Genomic DNA, 18,771 nt, shown 5'->3' with positions numbered 1-18,771 from the left:
CCACTCTTGTGTGAATAGACCATCCTAGAACACTTGTTTATTATTATATTCTCATAAAGATTGATAACATAGATTTTGAACCCCAACTCCTTTATCAACAATTCCATATAGAGAGGATACAAAATAAGTATGTTTAAGTAGAGAAATATACATTCTCCAACCCAAAATGAAACACCCAAAATTTCTTATGGCATCTAAGGCTAAGGATTCCTAATCTTGTAAAATCTTCATGAGACAATCAATAATCTTATAACTTTTCTGATTGACTCCTGCAAGGGAATAATATCTAGCTTGTGTACTTCTGCCAAGCAAAAAATGACTAGTCTTTTAGAGGGAGTGCCAAGACACCATACATTCAATGATAAAATTATCATTTAGCTTCCTTAAAGGTGATTTGTGATGTTCTAAGGACCTATGTTATAGACTTCTTCTTTCTTGATTGTTTCTACATAGTTGCCTTTACTTGTGCATGTTTAAGAACATATTCTATCCCCATTAAAGACAAAGATGCACCCTTTAGAGGATTTATTCTGATCCCTAAATCACTAGATGTAAAATATATAGCTAACTCCCATTCCCATTTCTAGACCTCAATTGATATATAAAATAACTATAAACCTTTAAACCATTTTTTAACATTGAGTGCCCCATAACTAAATCACTTAAAAGTTGGATTTATTAGAAGGGTGACCTTTTTGGGAAATAGGATAGGAATTTTCCTTTATTTCTAGCTTAACAAAAATTTTCTTTGGAGTCCCTAACCCCTTAATGAGAGATCTATCCCTAGATACATACATTGGCACCTTTAATGTGGATTGTCAAACTTCTTTGTTAACACATTCCAAGTTCAAAGAATCTATAAGAAGAATGAGAAAAAAATGTTAAATAAGAGACTTAAATGGAGAGACATGAGATTAGGAATTAAGTTGTGGCTAAGAATTCCCTAAAACTAACACCCCCTCTTCCACAAAATGTGGTTTTCGGCACTGATTAAATATAGACACCCTCACAACATCTTTATCAGTTAGATTTAGCTTAGAATTCCTCATCAAAGACTTCCACCAAACCCACTTTAGGTGCTTCCAAAGAAAACTTAAACCATGTGATTGAATCCTAAAAAATTGCTTTTTTTAACCTCTTTTAATTGTGCTAAACTATTATCAATTTTTTGCTCAAATTTTTTGCTTGACAGGGGAGGGATTGTTTTCCACGACATGTCCTTGGCATGAAAAAAACACATCAAAAGGGAATTCACATAATCTAGAACATATATATGTGAGGAACTACCAACTTAAATCTCTAGAGTCAAAGGAGAACATTCACTCACGTCATTTTGCACTAGTAATATAGTTATTGATCAATGCACACTCAATTTATAGGGTATATCAATGTTTAGGATTTATCTCAAGGAATCTCCCATTTCATTTAATGCCCTCTCTAACCAAAATTATACTAGTAAACTAATGAGTTTCACCCATAATAAAACAACTTTAAAACTTATGCTCTATGATTTAAGCATGTGGAATGGACTTGCAATGATGGGAATGACATGCCTAAAAACCAAATTCCATGTAGGATCTTTTAAGCTTCTTCCATTAATCTAAACTTGAAACTCAACCAACCACTAGTCAATAGATGAAAGACCAGACCATAACCATGAACTAAAGTATAACAACATTAAATTCAATTGTTTAAAATGACTTTGATAAATAACTACCATGGAACTTACCAAGAAGAACATTGCCTAGGAATTTCCATAGTTTTCTAAATGCACATCTTCCCCTAAAATCATTTTAACATTTAATCTCCTTCGTTGAATCACATTTCTATCTTGCTTTTGTATCTTTGCTAGTTTGATAGGTCAATTATTAGACTTAGTAGGAAATTCACCACTTTAGGTGGTTAAGTCAAAGCAGTTACCTATAAAAAATAGAGACCACTCCACAAACCCTTCATTTCTTATGCTTGATAAAAACCACTAAAATATTCAAGAACCACATTAACCTCACCTTGCTTCAAAGCAAATGTCTCATTTACTAGTTGATAATGGTTCAAATCTTGAGCCAATTTTGAAAATTTTGAAGGAAAATCGCTCACTTCGTAGCCTATGCACCTTTACATTTGATCATGGGGGTGATTCCCAACACACCTTCATAGATTACAGGGTTAATACAATATTTATTCAAATTTGTAGAGAAGAATGAGGACTTTTTTTGTACCCACATTATTGTCTTCTCTTATGTTTCTTCAATAGAAATGTTTTTGTACCTTGACGCTAATTTACTACAATTCCCTTAGATATCACTCTATGAAAAATGACTCGTGATTTTTTTTTGTTATCTTAGCATGTCTTGCAAGTTGTCAATCATCTCCTCATGCATGACTTTATACCTATAAAAACCCTAGCCCTAGATCTTAGACTCCCTGAACCAAGGCATATATTATAATAATAATAATAATAATAATAATTGTATATTTCAAACAAAAAAATAGTTGCATTTTAATGTGCATCATCCACTCAAAACCAAAATATATAGGTTTCCCCACACACACATATATGGTAATTGGGGTTATCTCGGGTTGTTGGGAGGAATGAATGAGATCCTGACACCCAAGTTCAATTCCCACAAATGACATGATAGATGTTGACAATATTGACAATTAACATATATTCCTCATATTTAATATATAGTGTTGTACTAAGTATATATATATATATATATATATATATATATATAAGCGTAGTTTAACTAATAGATGAATGAATTTTTTAGCCGGAATAACAATCAAATTTTAAATCAATTCAACATCTCAACTTAAATTGAAATGTAAATTTTAACCCAAAAAAATACACAAAATCAATACTTTTTAAAATCAATTTAACATCTCAAATTAAATTGAAAGGTATATTTTGACCAAAAAAAAGTTACAAGTAGCCAATACCAATCTAAATATAAATTATGCCAAAACTATGGAAATGATAATACTATAGTATATATTTGGATCATATTTAAGTTATTCTAGTGGATAAAATGTTTGTTTTTCGTGCACTATGACAAAGCATTTCTTCCCCATCATCAGCGTATTAAAATGAATTCTAGTATTTGCACACAATGATTTTATAAGTGAATAAAAAACGTATTTGCACACAATGAGATTGTCCACAAGAGTTAAATGTATCATTATATTGAAACCTAAAAAAAAATAGCAACTAACCAAAATTCCATTCACCAGAGATTGTCCACAGGAGTTAAATGCATCATATTCACCAGAGATTGTCCACAGGAGTTAAATGCATCATTATATTGAAACCTTATTAATTTAGCAATTAACAAAAATTCCATTCACCATTTAAGTAGTTAAGTTATGTTAGTGTCGGGGCGCTTTTTAACTGAGTATAAAAGAGATGTAATGTCTTATCTTATCCGATTTTATTTAGCATTTTGATTTAGTCAAATTACATTAAAATAAAATAAAATTGAAAACAAAATTATAAATTAAAATAAGATTAAAGTAAGATAGTCCATTATTTTTGGACTCTACATTTTGAATATAATATTTTTATTTAGAAAAAATATATAATATAATAATATTTTTTAGTTTTTTAATAAAATTATTATTTTTTAACAGAGTTGTCTTTAGTGCGATTTTTTGAAAGATTTTTCAGTGGTTTTTTGGTCTAATTTCTGTAAAATTTGGCAAGAATTTATTGAAATCACGAGCTTTATGGGTAACCTATGGACAATCAAAGTGCCCTAGGGGTTTTTGAGAGTACAAAATCTATATTTATAGTCAAAAAACGAGTTTAAATAACACAAATCAAGATTTCACCTTAAAATTTTCTACCAGATTCCGGCATCGAAAATTCCAAAAAGTCACACTATAGACAACTCCTTTTTTAACTCGGTGAAAATAAAATAAAAATAAAATAAGCTTACATGAAAACATTTTTACTTGGTCAAAATAAAATAAAATTAAAAAAATAAGGGCTACATAGTAGCTAGTACTTGCCACTTAGCTTAAATATAACTTAATTAAAAAAAACACAAAGACAAAGATTTCATCACAAAATTAAAAAAAATAATAAAATATTGTATTGTTGAATGCCATCACCAAAAATGATGAAATATGATTAACTAATATTGTTTATAATAACATACATATATCTATGTGTGTGTTTTATTTTTGTTTATAATTAAAGTATAATTCATGAAAATAGAAATAATAGAAAAAAAAAGTTAAATAAAAAGGAAATAAAACTAAAAACAAAAAATTAGTAACTAATAGAAATGGAAGTTACTGAAACCCATAATAAGAGCTCAACCAATCACCTTACAAATAAATAAATAAGAGCTCATTTTTGAATGTATAAAATGGATTCAACACTTTGAAAAAGTCTTAAGACACTCAAAATCTAAAATTCAAACTTGTGTTTCTAACAATTTCATACCCTATTTCTAGCAAATTTAACTAATTTGACTAGAACATATAACAAAAAAACCTTCAAAACGTAGAATCAGTAGACTTCAACATAATTTTCTTTGTTTTATTTTTATTTTAATTAATTATTTTTCTTAAAATTTAAATATAAATGAAATATTTATTTTATACTTATTTTTTCTTCTCTCATTTGTTTTTGTTTGTCAAGTTGTCTGAATCCTGAGATGACTGTAAGATTAACCTTTGGCTTGAGAGACCGCAACCCAAGGGCATCTAAGCTGTCAAAATCACCCAGGGATCGCCCCCAGCCTGGGCCACACCAACCCTTAACATGGTTGGATTTTTTCCCACGGAGTTTCGAACCGGTGACCTTCACATCACAGAGTGACTTAACAATTTACCCCATCATCATTTATTCCACGCCTCTGGGCTTCTTCTCCCATTATTAATAATACATATTTTCTTCAAAATACATCCATAAAAAAGGTAAGAATAATTATTACCATAAACAAAAAATATACAAATTTCAAAATTGCCATTACTTAAATATGACATCCACATGTTAATTTGATTCATAAAGTACTACATTGAATTTATTCATATTCATGTTTTAGTTTAAAAGGTGTTGTCTATATGTGAGACTTTTTGAAAAGTTTTTCAGTTTATTTTCCGATCTAATTTCTCTAAAATTCAATAAGGATTCATTGAAATCACAATTTTGACAAGTGAAATCTTCATAATCAAAGTGCCCCAAGGGTTTCTCGAGGTGTTGAATCCACATATGCAGTGAAAAAACAAGTTTAAACAACACAAATCAAGATTTGAGCACAAATATTTTCACCAGATTCTAGCCAGAAATCCGCCAGAAAGACTCACATATAGACAACTTCGTCTAAAAATGTAATCATTTCAACATTGTATTGGTTCTTGGTAAGGTTGATGATAGAAATTGATTTATCGTTGACTTTTTTTTGTTATAAGCTATATAAGATTATTTATATTACCAAAAAAATGCTAGTACATTGATAGCTTTGGTTTACCAAAACTCTTTGAGATCGCCTAAACCAGAAAATTGAACAACCAATGTTGGTCTGATCCCAATATTAGCCAAAAAAGACATCATAAAATACTTATTAGTTGACATACTATGCAACCTAGTGGAAATTACATACATGAGTACTTGATGGACATTGAAACAAAACTGCAGACACATAGTAGAGATAAACATAGACACATAGTAAGGATGGACACATAACATATACTAAAAAGATAAACCAAGTGCCATAAAATACTGTTAATCCAATATAATGACTGGAGAAATAACATTGGAGTTTCCTTCGTGTGAATCCTTTGTAGGTGCATTGATCACAACTGGTGTGTGGGCATGTGAGCCAGAGTTGGAGTTGGAGATCACATAACATTCTAGCCATGTGAGTCTGACAACTATATCATCAAGATTGTATCTGATGTCCCAGAGGATCCTTTTAATATCCTCTTGTCCTGCAAATGATTGGAAGTGATCGACTTTATTTTCCTTGATGACTATGTGAAACAATGTTTCAAGTTGATGGTGCAGTGCCACTGAATGTAGAAAGTGAATTCTTATTTTACGAAATTTCCCAAGATTTAGAGTCCACTTGAAGGTGTAACCACTGATTTCGGTATCAAAAAAATATATCTTGTCACCAAAATACTTTGATTCCAAATGAAGGATCTTGTTCCTCACGAGGGAGCGAGTCTAAGTGGTAGGCCACAGAGTTCCATCCAAAGAGACGTCGACATTGAGAAGTGGAACTTCCAGCGAAACCACCCCATCTACTAACTTGACACAACTAATGGCCATGAAAGCACGTATTAAAACTAGACCTAAGGAGAGTAGGGTAATATAGGTAGAATGATCAGACTCCAAACTGGTGACCTAGAATTGAACCCCGAGACAAAAGTGGTGATGGGATGAGAGCTCGTGAGAGAAAGGACTAGAATACAAGTGAAGAGGGTTGACTGTAATGTGAAGGAGGTTTAACACAAGCAAAACTAGAAGGGAATACATAAGAAATATGTCGTTAACCATGAACAGGATGGACGCTCCCAGAATAATAGCAATATAGACCTCCTCTTAACTTTGGCTTTATGAGTGTGCAAGGCATATGAGAACTATTCTTAAGAGTCGTCAAAACACCTGACCAATAACTCAGTTAGAACCAAATTGGGAAGGTACTCACGTACTAGACACCATAAATGAGAACCAGACAATTGAATGAGACACCCATAGAATCAATGATTTCAAAGGGGGCATAGAGTAGCACAACGATTGACTCAAATGGAGGACCCACCACTGTGTTATGTAAAAAGAGTATGAAAAACATGTATGCTTGCAAGACCGAACCATACTACCAAAACCAAATAGTTCACCGTAAACTGTGAGTGGACGAAAAACATGAAAACTCAAAGCACTGAAACATATCACCTATTCTTCGCCGAAATCAATATTCATTAGTGTTACTGAACCATAATGGAGGATGGTAGGAGGAGGTTACCATAGCTGAAAACATCGTAGAAAATCTGCCACCCTGGGATAAGGTCCCTCTCTTTATAAAAATAAGCAATGACCTATGGATGACAAGAGCTGAAAAGACCTCCCGAACTTGGGAGAAGCTAAGGAGGACAAGTGTGTTTGTTGACACGCATGTTAATACCCTCATTAAACACTAACCTCATGTCAAGTACAACCATAACCAACATCAAGGTCGGGACTTTCAATTGAAATAAATGTCAAAATGAGTTCCCTTGCGCACCACCTACCTGCATTTAAAACAATTTGACAAACGACCCCGTGGTTGAGATTTTGGACAGTATTACCTGCCATGCGTGGATGACTATCGGACAAGTGGTGAAGTGGGTGTTGATCCCTAAATTCACCTTTGTATTCTCTAGTATTTTCATTTGCATGTGAATCATGCAACCTGATGCCATTTAGTACTGAAAATTCACCCCCATTAGGGAGATTTATTATTGACTATAATTTTTGTATTTATTATATCGTCTAACATTAGCAAATTATATTACTTTCTTTTTTGAATTATTTATTTTTATTTATTTACTGTGTTATTGGTGGATAAATTTGAAGTGTTCTTATGCCACTGCAAGTGAGGCTTCAATTTTTTTTTAGGTTTTGTTGAATTTCCTAGTTTTTTTTAACTTTATGGACTTATAAAGGTGAATTAGTTAATTTTTAATACCAAAAATAAACCAATTTTTATTGATTTTTTTGTTTATTAACTGAATGGAGACATTGAAAAATGAAATTTATTTCATATGAAATCTTTGAAATATAATTATTATCTAGGATTTTTGGTAAATCAATTTCTTTGATGGCAAGGTCCACCATTCCCATTCTTATAAAAGATACTATGATGGGATATTTTTCATTTGGGACTGATTTTTTTGTAATTAGAGCACAAATTTTTTGTTTTTGTCCCATTAGAATACAAGGTTGTATGCATGGGATGATTGAGGTCTAATCAAAGGTTAGTTCGTCCATGCATAAAATCCGACAGGATAATGTGCCTTATGTCAATAGGATGACATATCTATTGATGCAATATGTTAATATGAATATTTTATGGAGACAACTAAAAACTTGAATCTTCCAGCTTTGGTTGTGATTTTTGTGAAAAAAATGGCTCTCGTAAGTGATATGATGAAATCGGTGATAATGGTCATGAACCATGAAAGCTCCACATCAAAATTTGGGTGGAGAATGGGAATCACCCACCGTGTAGGTCGATGTTCAACCACAATACATAGAGGGATTTGGTAAGTTTGAAGCACTTGACCTCCAACTTTCTTTCCAGGTTTGCACTATGCTCAGGCTTTCAAAGGCACGTTAGATGTGTTCAAGCACAATGTTAGATTTTTCATGGATAAGAAGATAAATTTTGTTAGATTTTTCATGGATAAGAAGATAAATTTTCTTTTATTTGCATAGATGCAAATTGGAAATATATGATGATAGTTGATTTCATAAATGGGATTTACAAATTTTGTAATGATATTACCTAATTTTGATTTGGGTTTAGTAATTGTTATATTTTTTTTCATATTATTTATTATTGTAGCTATATAACTTAAATCGCTGGTAAGTGTCGATAGACATCAATCCACAATAAGCATCAAAGTACTTATTTCATAATACATCTCACATTACTAAAAATAAAAAAAAATAATTAAAATGAATTAAATTATAACTTTTTTTTGTAAATGAGCTTCTTCCTATTAAACTTGTTGAACTTTTGAATTGTCCTCCTTTTGACAATCCATTTTGATTTTTTCCATCCATTTTGTTACACATTTTCACTTCATTCCATCTTGTTTATGAATTAAAGGTCATCTAGGTCATGCAAGTTACAATGAAAAGGTAATCATCCATCAATAGCTTAAAATCTATGTTTTCCTTATGAAATTGGTTTAAACTATAAACATTGTAAGCTATCAAATGGGAACTATAACTCAAAACAAGAACTTTAGCCAAAAAATCCCCAAAAAACGTGAAAAAAAAAACCTGAAAATGAAAAGTATTAACGTTGCATCAACACCTTTTTTTTTCGAGGTAAATTTTCAACATTTTTTAAACATAGTAGTAAAATCCAATAAGACTCAATTTTTTGTGCAAAAAAACACCCTAAAAACAAAAGAGTTGATGCTAGAATAACATCTCTTTTTTTGGGGTAAATTTTCAATATTTCTTAGCAAAGACATTAAAGATAAAACGTCCTTATTTCGAAAAACTTTAAAATTCCAATGATTTTTAGGAATGACATTAAAGATAAAATATCACGTCTTTGAAAAGCCTTAAAATTCAACAATTTTCAGCGATGATGTTAAATATAAAATACCATAGCTCAGGAAAACCTTAAAATTTTGACAAATTTTCAACCATAGAATTATAACCAAAGATCATGACTACAGAAAACCTCAAGTTTTCAATATATTTCAACTATGACATTAAGGAAAAATTATATGACTAAAAAAACTTAAAAAAAAAACCACCTGAATGAAAGAGTCATTATGCCAAGAGTAATTTCTTTTTTAAATTCTAAAAGTATAGCTATTTTAAAATCTTAGCTTAAGACAACTTGACACATTGTGACAAAAATCTAAAAATCAACCATTAAATTGACATGCAATGTAGGCGAACCTGACCCATTATAATGAAAACTTAAAAATCAACCGTGAAATTGACACATTGTGGGAGCAAACTTGATCCATTATAATGAAAACTTTAAAATCAATTATCGAATTGGCATATAATGGGATTAGGTTTCTAGTCGAAAATTGACAAAGACCCCACATAAAAAATAAAATAAATAAAAATGAAAAATACAAAACAAAACAAAATTCAAACATTGAAAAAAATTAAAACAAAAACACACATAAAAAAAAAAAAAAAATAAAAAAACTTAAGAAAACAATAACAAGTAAATAAAATATATATTAAAACATAAAAAAGGGCAGAAAAAAAAATCAAATTTAAAAATATATATGAGGAAAAAATTAAACATAAAAATGTTAAAAGAAAACAAAATTAACTTGTAAAAAATAAAAATTAAAAAAAAAAAAAAAATGAAAAATAAGAAAAAATTTCAAAAAACATAATTTAAAAAAAAATAAGATTAAAAATTAACACCAAAAATAATAGAAAATTAAAAAAAAAATACATAATTAAATAATTACAAATAAAACAAATAAAATAAAAAATGTTAAAAAAACATTTAAAAAGAGATAAATAAAATATTAAAAAAAATTGATTTTTTTTTTTTTTTTTTTTTCGAATTCAGGCTTCTGCCATCTATTTTGAACAATTAAGGAAATACTTTATGTACTAATCACATAGGAGAAGTTTTTCCATTGCGTTTAGAACCATCCATTATGGTTCATCGCCATGACAAGATGAAGAGGCAGATCTTAGCACCAGGTTAAATAATGAGCATGACCGCTAACATCAAGCATGGCAGGACTCACTTAGCTGTGGTAGAGCATGCAGAAAAGACTAAGCATCACATCTGCATTGAGGGGGCTCAAATCATTGCTAGGATTAGTCATTTACATCATCATAAAATCAGGGGCATCCTAGAAATCGAAAGAAGGCGTAATAATCTGAATAGAGATGATAGATGGAAAATTAGCAGAAATTTGGCACTTGTCCTTTCTTCCTAATTTTAATTTTAGTTAATTTTAACTTAATTAAACTTTTTATTTCTTTTTATTTTCTTCTTTTTTCTATTATTTTGATTGTGTATTTTTATATATATTACATTTTATCTTATTTTATTTATTTGTTTATTTATTTTTAACAACTTTATTTTTTTTTGTTTTTATTGGTTATTTAAGGGTATCTACTAATTTCTATTTTCTCATTATCCACTCATGGCTTTTTATTATTTTGATTATTTAATTGATTTTTTTACTCCATTAATTATTTTTAGGGCCTTAGCTCCTTGTTTTAAGTTTGAATTTGAATTTTTAATTCAATAGTTTTTACATTGTTTATTCATAATTTGTTATTATTATTTTGATTGTGTCATTGAAATAAAATAATTTACTATTAGGGCCTTGACTCCATTAATTTTTTAGGGCCTTAAATCTTTGTGTTAATTTTGAATTCTTAATTTAATCTAGTTGTTAAACAATATATCAAACAATAAATTAATATTTTATTTTATTTAATATAATTTGATCTTATTAATTGATGTTATATATTAAAATATTAATTTTCAAAAACTAATTGTTTATTATTGCCAAGATCTACCTCTTCATGTTTTCCCAATGATGAACCACACAGGATGGTTCGAAAAACATCGACAAAACTTCTCCTATGTGATTACTACCGAAAGTATTTTCTTAAAAATGAAAACTATGAAAAAAATAAAAATACTTTAGAAGAAAAATGATTAAAATAAAAGCATTAAAAAAAATAAAAACAAAAACAAAACATTTAAAAAATATATTTAAAAAAAAACATAAAAAAACAATTAAAAAAATAATAATAAACAATTAAAAAAAAATGTTAACGAAACCTCAAATTGTTTTGCTGGTTGATTCTGAGAATCGACTACCAACCCCAACCGCCTGAGGGGTCACGACTCAGGGTGGGTTGAGTTGCCGACAAGTTAGCCTACCCTAGGCCTCGACCCCTTGGGCGGTTGGGCCTATAGGCCCGATTCTGTGAATCAGCTTGCAAGCCCAACCACCTGAGGTGTCACGCCCCTATCTTGGTAGTGGTCTTACAACCGCACATAGGTAGGTGCAGCACTGCTATCCACTTTATTTTCACCAATACTTATGAGTACGGGCTACACCTAACATTCAACAGTTAGTTATTTTTCTTTACGTCTACTAAGAATCCGTCATTACACAACAGAAATAACATTCACATAATCATCATCATAAATATGCACAACATAAATACTTTCTTTTAATGGGAGGGGAAAATCCCATATTAGGTTTTGCCTAATAATAATAATTCAGTCTTTTACAACTTTATTTACAAGTACAACCTTTGTCAAGAAACCCAAATTTCACCTTAGCAATTCTGCCAATTTTTCAGCAACTCAGCCTGCTCGTATCGGGTTGCCCACCTCACCGAGTCGGGTCACCCTCCGTTCAACAATGCCCACTTTCTTCGTTCGGGACTGCCCACATCCATCATGTTGTGAAGCTTGTCACTAGGCAGAGGCGCCCACCCCACTGGGTCGGGTCGCCCTCTGCAGCTTGTCGCACTTCGGCCACTTGTGCGCAGCTCGTCCACAGCTCGTCGCTAATCAGTATCTTGTCCGCAGCTCATCGCAACTCAGCAACTCATCCACAGCTTGACAGTTCATCTGCACCACATCTCGTCCGCACTCGTCAACTCATATGCACTTGGTAACTCGTTTGCATCGCAACTCATCCACACTCGGCAGCTCGTCTGCCGGGCAGGAGCGCCCACCCCGCCGGGTCATCCTTCACAGAATTGTCCTCCCAACTCGCCTGCATCTTGCTTCCCTTTCCTTGGCTCGGTACTATGGCCCTCGGTCCGCTTGCACTTCACCCTTGCTCTAATTGCCTTCATTATTGATCACCCAAGTCTCTTACTAATGCTTGTTTGCTTGAACATGCTCGATGCTTCTCTCCACCAAGTCACCTTCTATATATACACATCCTCCATGAGTTAAGGTGGGTTGGCTTGCCCAGGATGACCACACAAATCGCCCATGAAAATGGCAAGTAATGTCTCAGCCCACCAACTCATCTGCTCAGCATGTTGGCCCGCCAACTCGTCTGCTCCACACGTCGGTCCGCCAACTCATCGGTTTTTCGACACTTCATATAAACTCGTCGCATGCGCCCATACTTAGCCGATTCTCCTAATCTTGTTTTTTCGACTCTCCATGTAACTCGTCACACCGTCACACAACTCGTCATTGCACACTTGCCAGGGTGTGTTTAACTGAATGCACCCGCTCGTTGTCGCAAACTCGATTTATTGCACATAAGAAAAGTTTGTCTCCCACCATCACCCATCGCACATGAGTGCGCTCAGATCATGGTCATGACGTACTCCCCCACTTTAAATGGTTTTCATCCTTGACAACTCCATCTTACATCGCGCAAAGTGTCATCAATCCACATCTTTCGCAAATCCCACATGCTGCCCCATTGTGCAAGGTTGGTCCCTCCAACTCGACTACATGCCATCGCTGCAACATCCATCATGTCTAGCCCCATCATGTATTGTAATTGTGTGAATCACTTCATAATACTCCATCCAACACAACATCTCAGTCATAACCAAGACATCTATCTGACACAAACTCGGTGCACTACATGCCCCCATGTCATTGAACTAGTTGGGTAGCTAATCCAACTGTAGCGCTCAACCCATGAGAATGAACCTCCTCAGGTCATTGTTGGTTGTTTCTCAACATCCTATCACAATCTCAACTAGATCAAGAATCCATCTCAAGGTGTAAAATAAGCCATGCTTAGGTCCATGACATAGTCCATCATCCCATCTGCAACATGCTTCCCATGATGCTAATGCCAATGTGTTGTCATACAGTTGCATTCATCCAAGCATCATCAACCTGTCAATAAAAGAAACCTCATCTCCAAGGCCCATTGTGAGGGTGGTGTAGTCCTCCTAGATATCAAGGACCTGCACACACCTATCCTCCAAGGTCTATCTAGAAAGAAGGGTTAGGAAGTTTCCTCCCTGAGTCTCATCCACCCATGTATCTGATTCATACTACGTCCTCAAGTACTTGTGCATAGCTTCAACCTCCTCATGTGTACAACCAAGCTTCTCAAGCTTGTCTTTTGTCAACTGAAAGTCATATATGCCCATGGCATACCTGCAAAAATCCACTATGCCAACCAGATCTCTACCTACATAATCTTCCCCAACCACTATCTTAGAAGAAGTGCTCGAACTTCCTTCATCAACAACTCCATGGTGAAGACCCTCCGTAGAAGATGCATCTCTTAAGTGCCTCAAGATGTGTGAAACTTCCTTTCCACCTTCATATTTCCTTCTAGCTCTTGCAACAAAGTCAACTATCTTCCTTTCCTTCGTTGTTTGAGTCATACATCCAAGTCCCCTTTGCTCCACATAATCATGCTTCACATTCGGATCCTTTGGATACAAAGCCATCAAAGAAATTCTTGGTCTATATCCCAAGCAACTCCTCCTATTCATCAGAACCATCATAGTTTGTCCTCCAGCTGTAATCAAGAGAATATCTTGGTCCATGTAGAAATTCTAGCTGTAGATTAACTTGATTATGCAATATAACTAAAGCAAAATACTTAATCTACTTCTATAATCAAACTTTTGGAAGCTTAATAGATTTGAGCAAGATCAAGTGGAACACATATAATAGAGAAGAAGATTCAATACACATGAAATATAGAAGAATACTTTGGAGAAAGCCTCAGCTAAAAACCCTGCTATCTGTATTATCATACAAGTGGAAATATCTCAGGATTACACACAACTTTAGCTCTCACAGCTATCCAACTCTCAGTACAATCCCTCACACTGCTCATAAACAGAATAGACTGCTCATATGCCTTCTCCTCTACCCTCCAAGCCTCCTATTTCCTTGTGATGTTTTCCTTGGGTGATCCAGCTGTAACCTTGTGTGACACTGATCTCACACACTGCTCCGACACACTGTAAAACTGCACAAATCTCAAGGAATGAATTCCTTCTGCATGCAAGAGATTTTCTTATAGGAAAATTCTTGCAACTGATAGTACATTTTCATTGCCTTTAATCTCAACTGGGTCTTTTTCTGAACTGACATGCATGAGTTATTGATGAGAGAATCTTCAGTTATCTGGAGTACACTATTTTGATGCATGCATGCATTTACTAACTGAACTCACAATTAGTTCCTCAAACTGTTTGGAACTAATCTAACTGGACTTAACTCAGTTAACAAAGCTAAATAATTGCAACTCAAATACAACTCATCCTTATCTCCTTAATTAAGGGATAATCACCTTAATTTAAGGGATAACTGTTGCATGACTTCACAAAGACTTCTAGCTTGAATTTATCCAACTAATAAACTCAAGATGAATTAATTAATTATTTTTCAAGTAGCTGGTGAGACTAAATTCGAATTTTCCCCAGATGCAGGTGATAGTTAGGATGGGACGGGAGTTTAACGCTGCCCACATGTCAGCCATGTGCCATCACGTGGCAGACGCTTGGGATCAAGCCTGTATATGCGTGAGTGGAAGCAGGTATAAGGTCATTCAATAGAGCAGAGTTAATGCCCTGCACGACTATTCGGCTCGCTTGGAGGTTGCAGTTATGGCTGACGCATTCCAAGGTGAGGTCCCTGCGATTAAAAACCATGTCACTGCGTTGGGTCAGGGTATGTTTCTGGTTTTTCCTTCAGGCAGGTCTATGCAACCTCAGATGCTCTGCGCAGCTCCATGCAACTGCCTCTCCGTCTGAGTCATTACTCTGTCTGTTCGCATTCCTCACAGGAAGGATTTGTATCACACTCGGGAGCTGGGTCTCATCCCTTCGGTCCCTGCAAGGATGGTAAGGCCTCGACAGTGCATGCTCAGCCGTCGAGGCACCTCCAGGGGAGGAACTTCACGCACTCCCGTTGCTGATACTTCTGCCCACTGCTGTCATTTCCATGGCATTCGCTCTACTGGAGCTAACCCCCTTCAATCTAGTCAGTTCATGGATGCTGGTGCTTCGAACTCAGCTTCCTTGCCCGCCTTTGGCTCTGCTATTTTTAACTTCAGCAGTTCTATGAACAGCCCCCAGATCAGTGCGCATGTATCGGTTCTGTTCATTGAAACTTCCCAGGAAGACAATGACTCTCTGGACAATCGTGGGCAGGTGCAAGTTGATAGCCCGGAGAAAGATACAAAGGATCCTGCTATAGACCTGGAGAAAGAAACAAAGGATCCTGCTACAGACCTGGAGAAAGAAACAAAGGATCCTGCTACAGACCTGGAGAATGTCTCGAAAAGCCTTCTGGATCAGAAGGCGAGGACCAGTGAAACAGAAGACATCCATATGGACACTGCCCCCACTGCTGCGGAGAGGGAGGCTTACGGATGGTGCCGGGTAGTGGAGGAGCAACTGGAGGAATAGAGACGCCCTCGCTCAAGGTCTACATGGCTCTTCTGTTTGGTATTTTCGCTTCAATTGCTGTCTGTGTTAGCTTAGTTTCGTCATGTATGCATTTTGTATGTGTTCAAGAACCTTTGTTGATGGTCTGGGTTATGTCCGTCTCCCCTGCGCGGGATCATTTGGATTTTTGGTTGGGGCCCCTGCGTGGGCTAGCTCTTTCGAATGGTCTAGTCCTTTGGACCTTGCAGCCTCAGCTGTTCCAGGTTGACACCTCAGGTGCCTGGTTCTTTCTGTTTTGATCTGATGTAAATTTTCGACTTCTGTATATAATATATTAGTATAGTTTTACCGAGAAGAAAAAAGAGACTAAATTCGAATTTTAATTCTCAATTTTAATTCAAGGACAAATTAAAATTGGAATATTCTTGTTTCCACATTTCAATAGTCCACCATTTGTATGGCTTGTGCATCTTTCAGAAAATCTTGCCCTAGCACCATAGTATGATCATCCAAGTCAATCACCCTCAAGTCCAACATCCCAAACCATGAACCCACTCTTACCTGAGTGTCCTTCAAAACACCTCTCACAAATTTCATGGTAGATTTTACTACTTTGAAAGCACTCGACTCTCTCCCCACTTCAGCTTTCTTCCCAAAATATGTTGCTATTTTCCTGCTAAGGAAGCTATTTATAGCTCCCATGTCCACCAATGTAGCAAACTTCTTTTCATGTATGGCTACTTGTACAAAACTCAGCCTTAAGGAATTTCCATCCTCTCTAGCCTTTGTCTTGTGTCTTATTTCTGCAAGCTTCTTTAATAAATCGACCTCAGAAGAGTCTTTTGACTTATGTTTCAACCTGAATTCCTTCTTAAGGTACTTCATTTCCCTATTCGGTTCATCTAAGCAACTCGATCATGGTCTAGCTTGAGCTCCATCAAGCTTCTCCTCCATTGATTTCTGCTTAAGTGCACCTACTTGGCACACATTGACTTCTTCTGCTCGAAGTGACCCAATCATCCAAACATCTTCCTTCATGACTCAGTGATAGTCCCCAAGTCTGTCAATGTAATCGAGCTCATCTTGCTCTATCAAAACGGGATTTCGATCAAGAAATTCCTTCTTAATGTCATCCTCAAGTCCCTTGACTTTTGCCTGCAACATGGTGCTTTTCTCCCTTAGTCGAACTCATTCATCCATGAGTTCTTGGAGTCTTCGATCACCCTGTCATATCTTCTCATCAAGTTCATCAAGTTTAGCAGTCCTTCCATGAAGATTACCCAAGTCCTTCCACATGTCCACTATCTTGTCCCCCATGTGTATCAAGAGTTCCCACTCTTGCACAAGAGCTTCATAGAATTTTTGTGTCTTGTCTATTCAATAATCCATCATGTCTTCAAGATTTTGAAATGCTCTTTCAACCATCTTCATCCGTTCGGAAAGTCTCCAATACCTTCTTTACCCTCAATGGTCATCAAGCTTCAAAACCCAATACCAGCTACTACCAACAAATATTAACTGTCACAAAGTTTTCACTTCAATCTTCAAGGCCTCTTGATACCAACTATCACGAAATGCAGTTGTATCACTTCCTTCATTTTCAAAATAAGCTCTAATACCACTTGTCACGCCCCTATCCTGGCGGTGGTCTTTCAACCAAACATTGGCAGGTGTGACATCGCTATCCACTTTCTTTTCACCAATACTTATGAGTACAGGCTATGCCTAACATTCAACACTTGGTTATTTTTCTTTACTTCTACTAAGCATTCATCATTAAAGAGCAAAAATAATATTCACATCATCATCCACAATAGAAATACTTTCTTTTAATGGGAGGGGATACTCCCAGATTATAGTCTTCCCAATAATAATAATTTAGTATTTTACAACTTTATTTACACTCACAACCTTTGCCAAGAAAGCCCAAATTTCACCTTAGCAATTTTGCCAAATTTTCATTAACTCGGCCTGCTCGTGTCAGGTCGCCCACCTCACCAGGTTGGGTTACCCTCCGTTCAACAGTGCCCGATTTCTTCGTTCAGGATTTTCCACATCCTTCATGTTGTGCAGCTTGTCACCGAGTAGAGGCGCCCACCCCGCCGGGTCGGGTCGCCCTTCGCAACTCGTTTCACTTTGGACTCTCGTCTGTAGCTCGTCGCAACTCGGCAGCTCCGTTACACAACATTTTGTCACTGTCCCTGTACTCCTTATCTACGATCGTGGAGGACCTCTACAGTGTACCCGACATGCTTTCCCATCATGAAGAAACTCCTAGTATGTCCCTCTTCATGAGCAGAATAATTCCCCTTTGCATTATTTCCCAAGAATATTTATTCTATCCCAGTTTACAAGATCGACACTACTGACCAGTTTTCTCCTTGCACCAATTTATAGATTTTAAAACTAACCCTAGCACCGATCGGATCGACTGATCCCTTTTCTAGTCGCGCCAATCCTTTTTTGAAAGGTTTTTTAAATAAGGAGTCGAAACTTCCATGTCTAGAAGCTTCGTAATGGAAGTCTGGTAGATGGTTGGGCCGGATAGAGCCGAGGAAATCAGTTTGGGCTCCTTTCCCCTATTAGGGTGGAACAACCTCAAGAGATAAGACCTTCTCCCATGATGAGAGGAACCATCTCCCAACCATCCAAGCTATATAAGCCTCTCTTTTTCCCAAGCAAAAGCT

This window comes from Pinus tabuliformis, chromosome 9 (assembly GCF_031772625.1).
Source record: "Pinus tabuliformis cultivar Carrire ecotype Pingquan chromosome 9, CPIR1, whole genome shotgun sequence".
Classification (NCBI taxonomy): Eukaryota; Viridiplantae; Streptophyta; class Pinopsida; order Pinales; family Pinaceae; genus Pinus; species Pinus tabuliformis.
The sequence above is the reverse complement of the archived record's forward strand: the minus strand, read 5'-3'. Positions refer to the sequence as shown.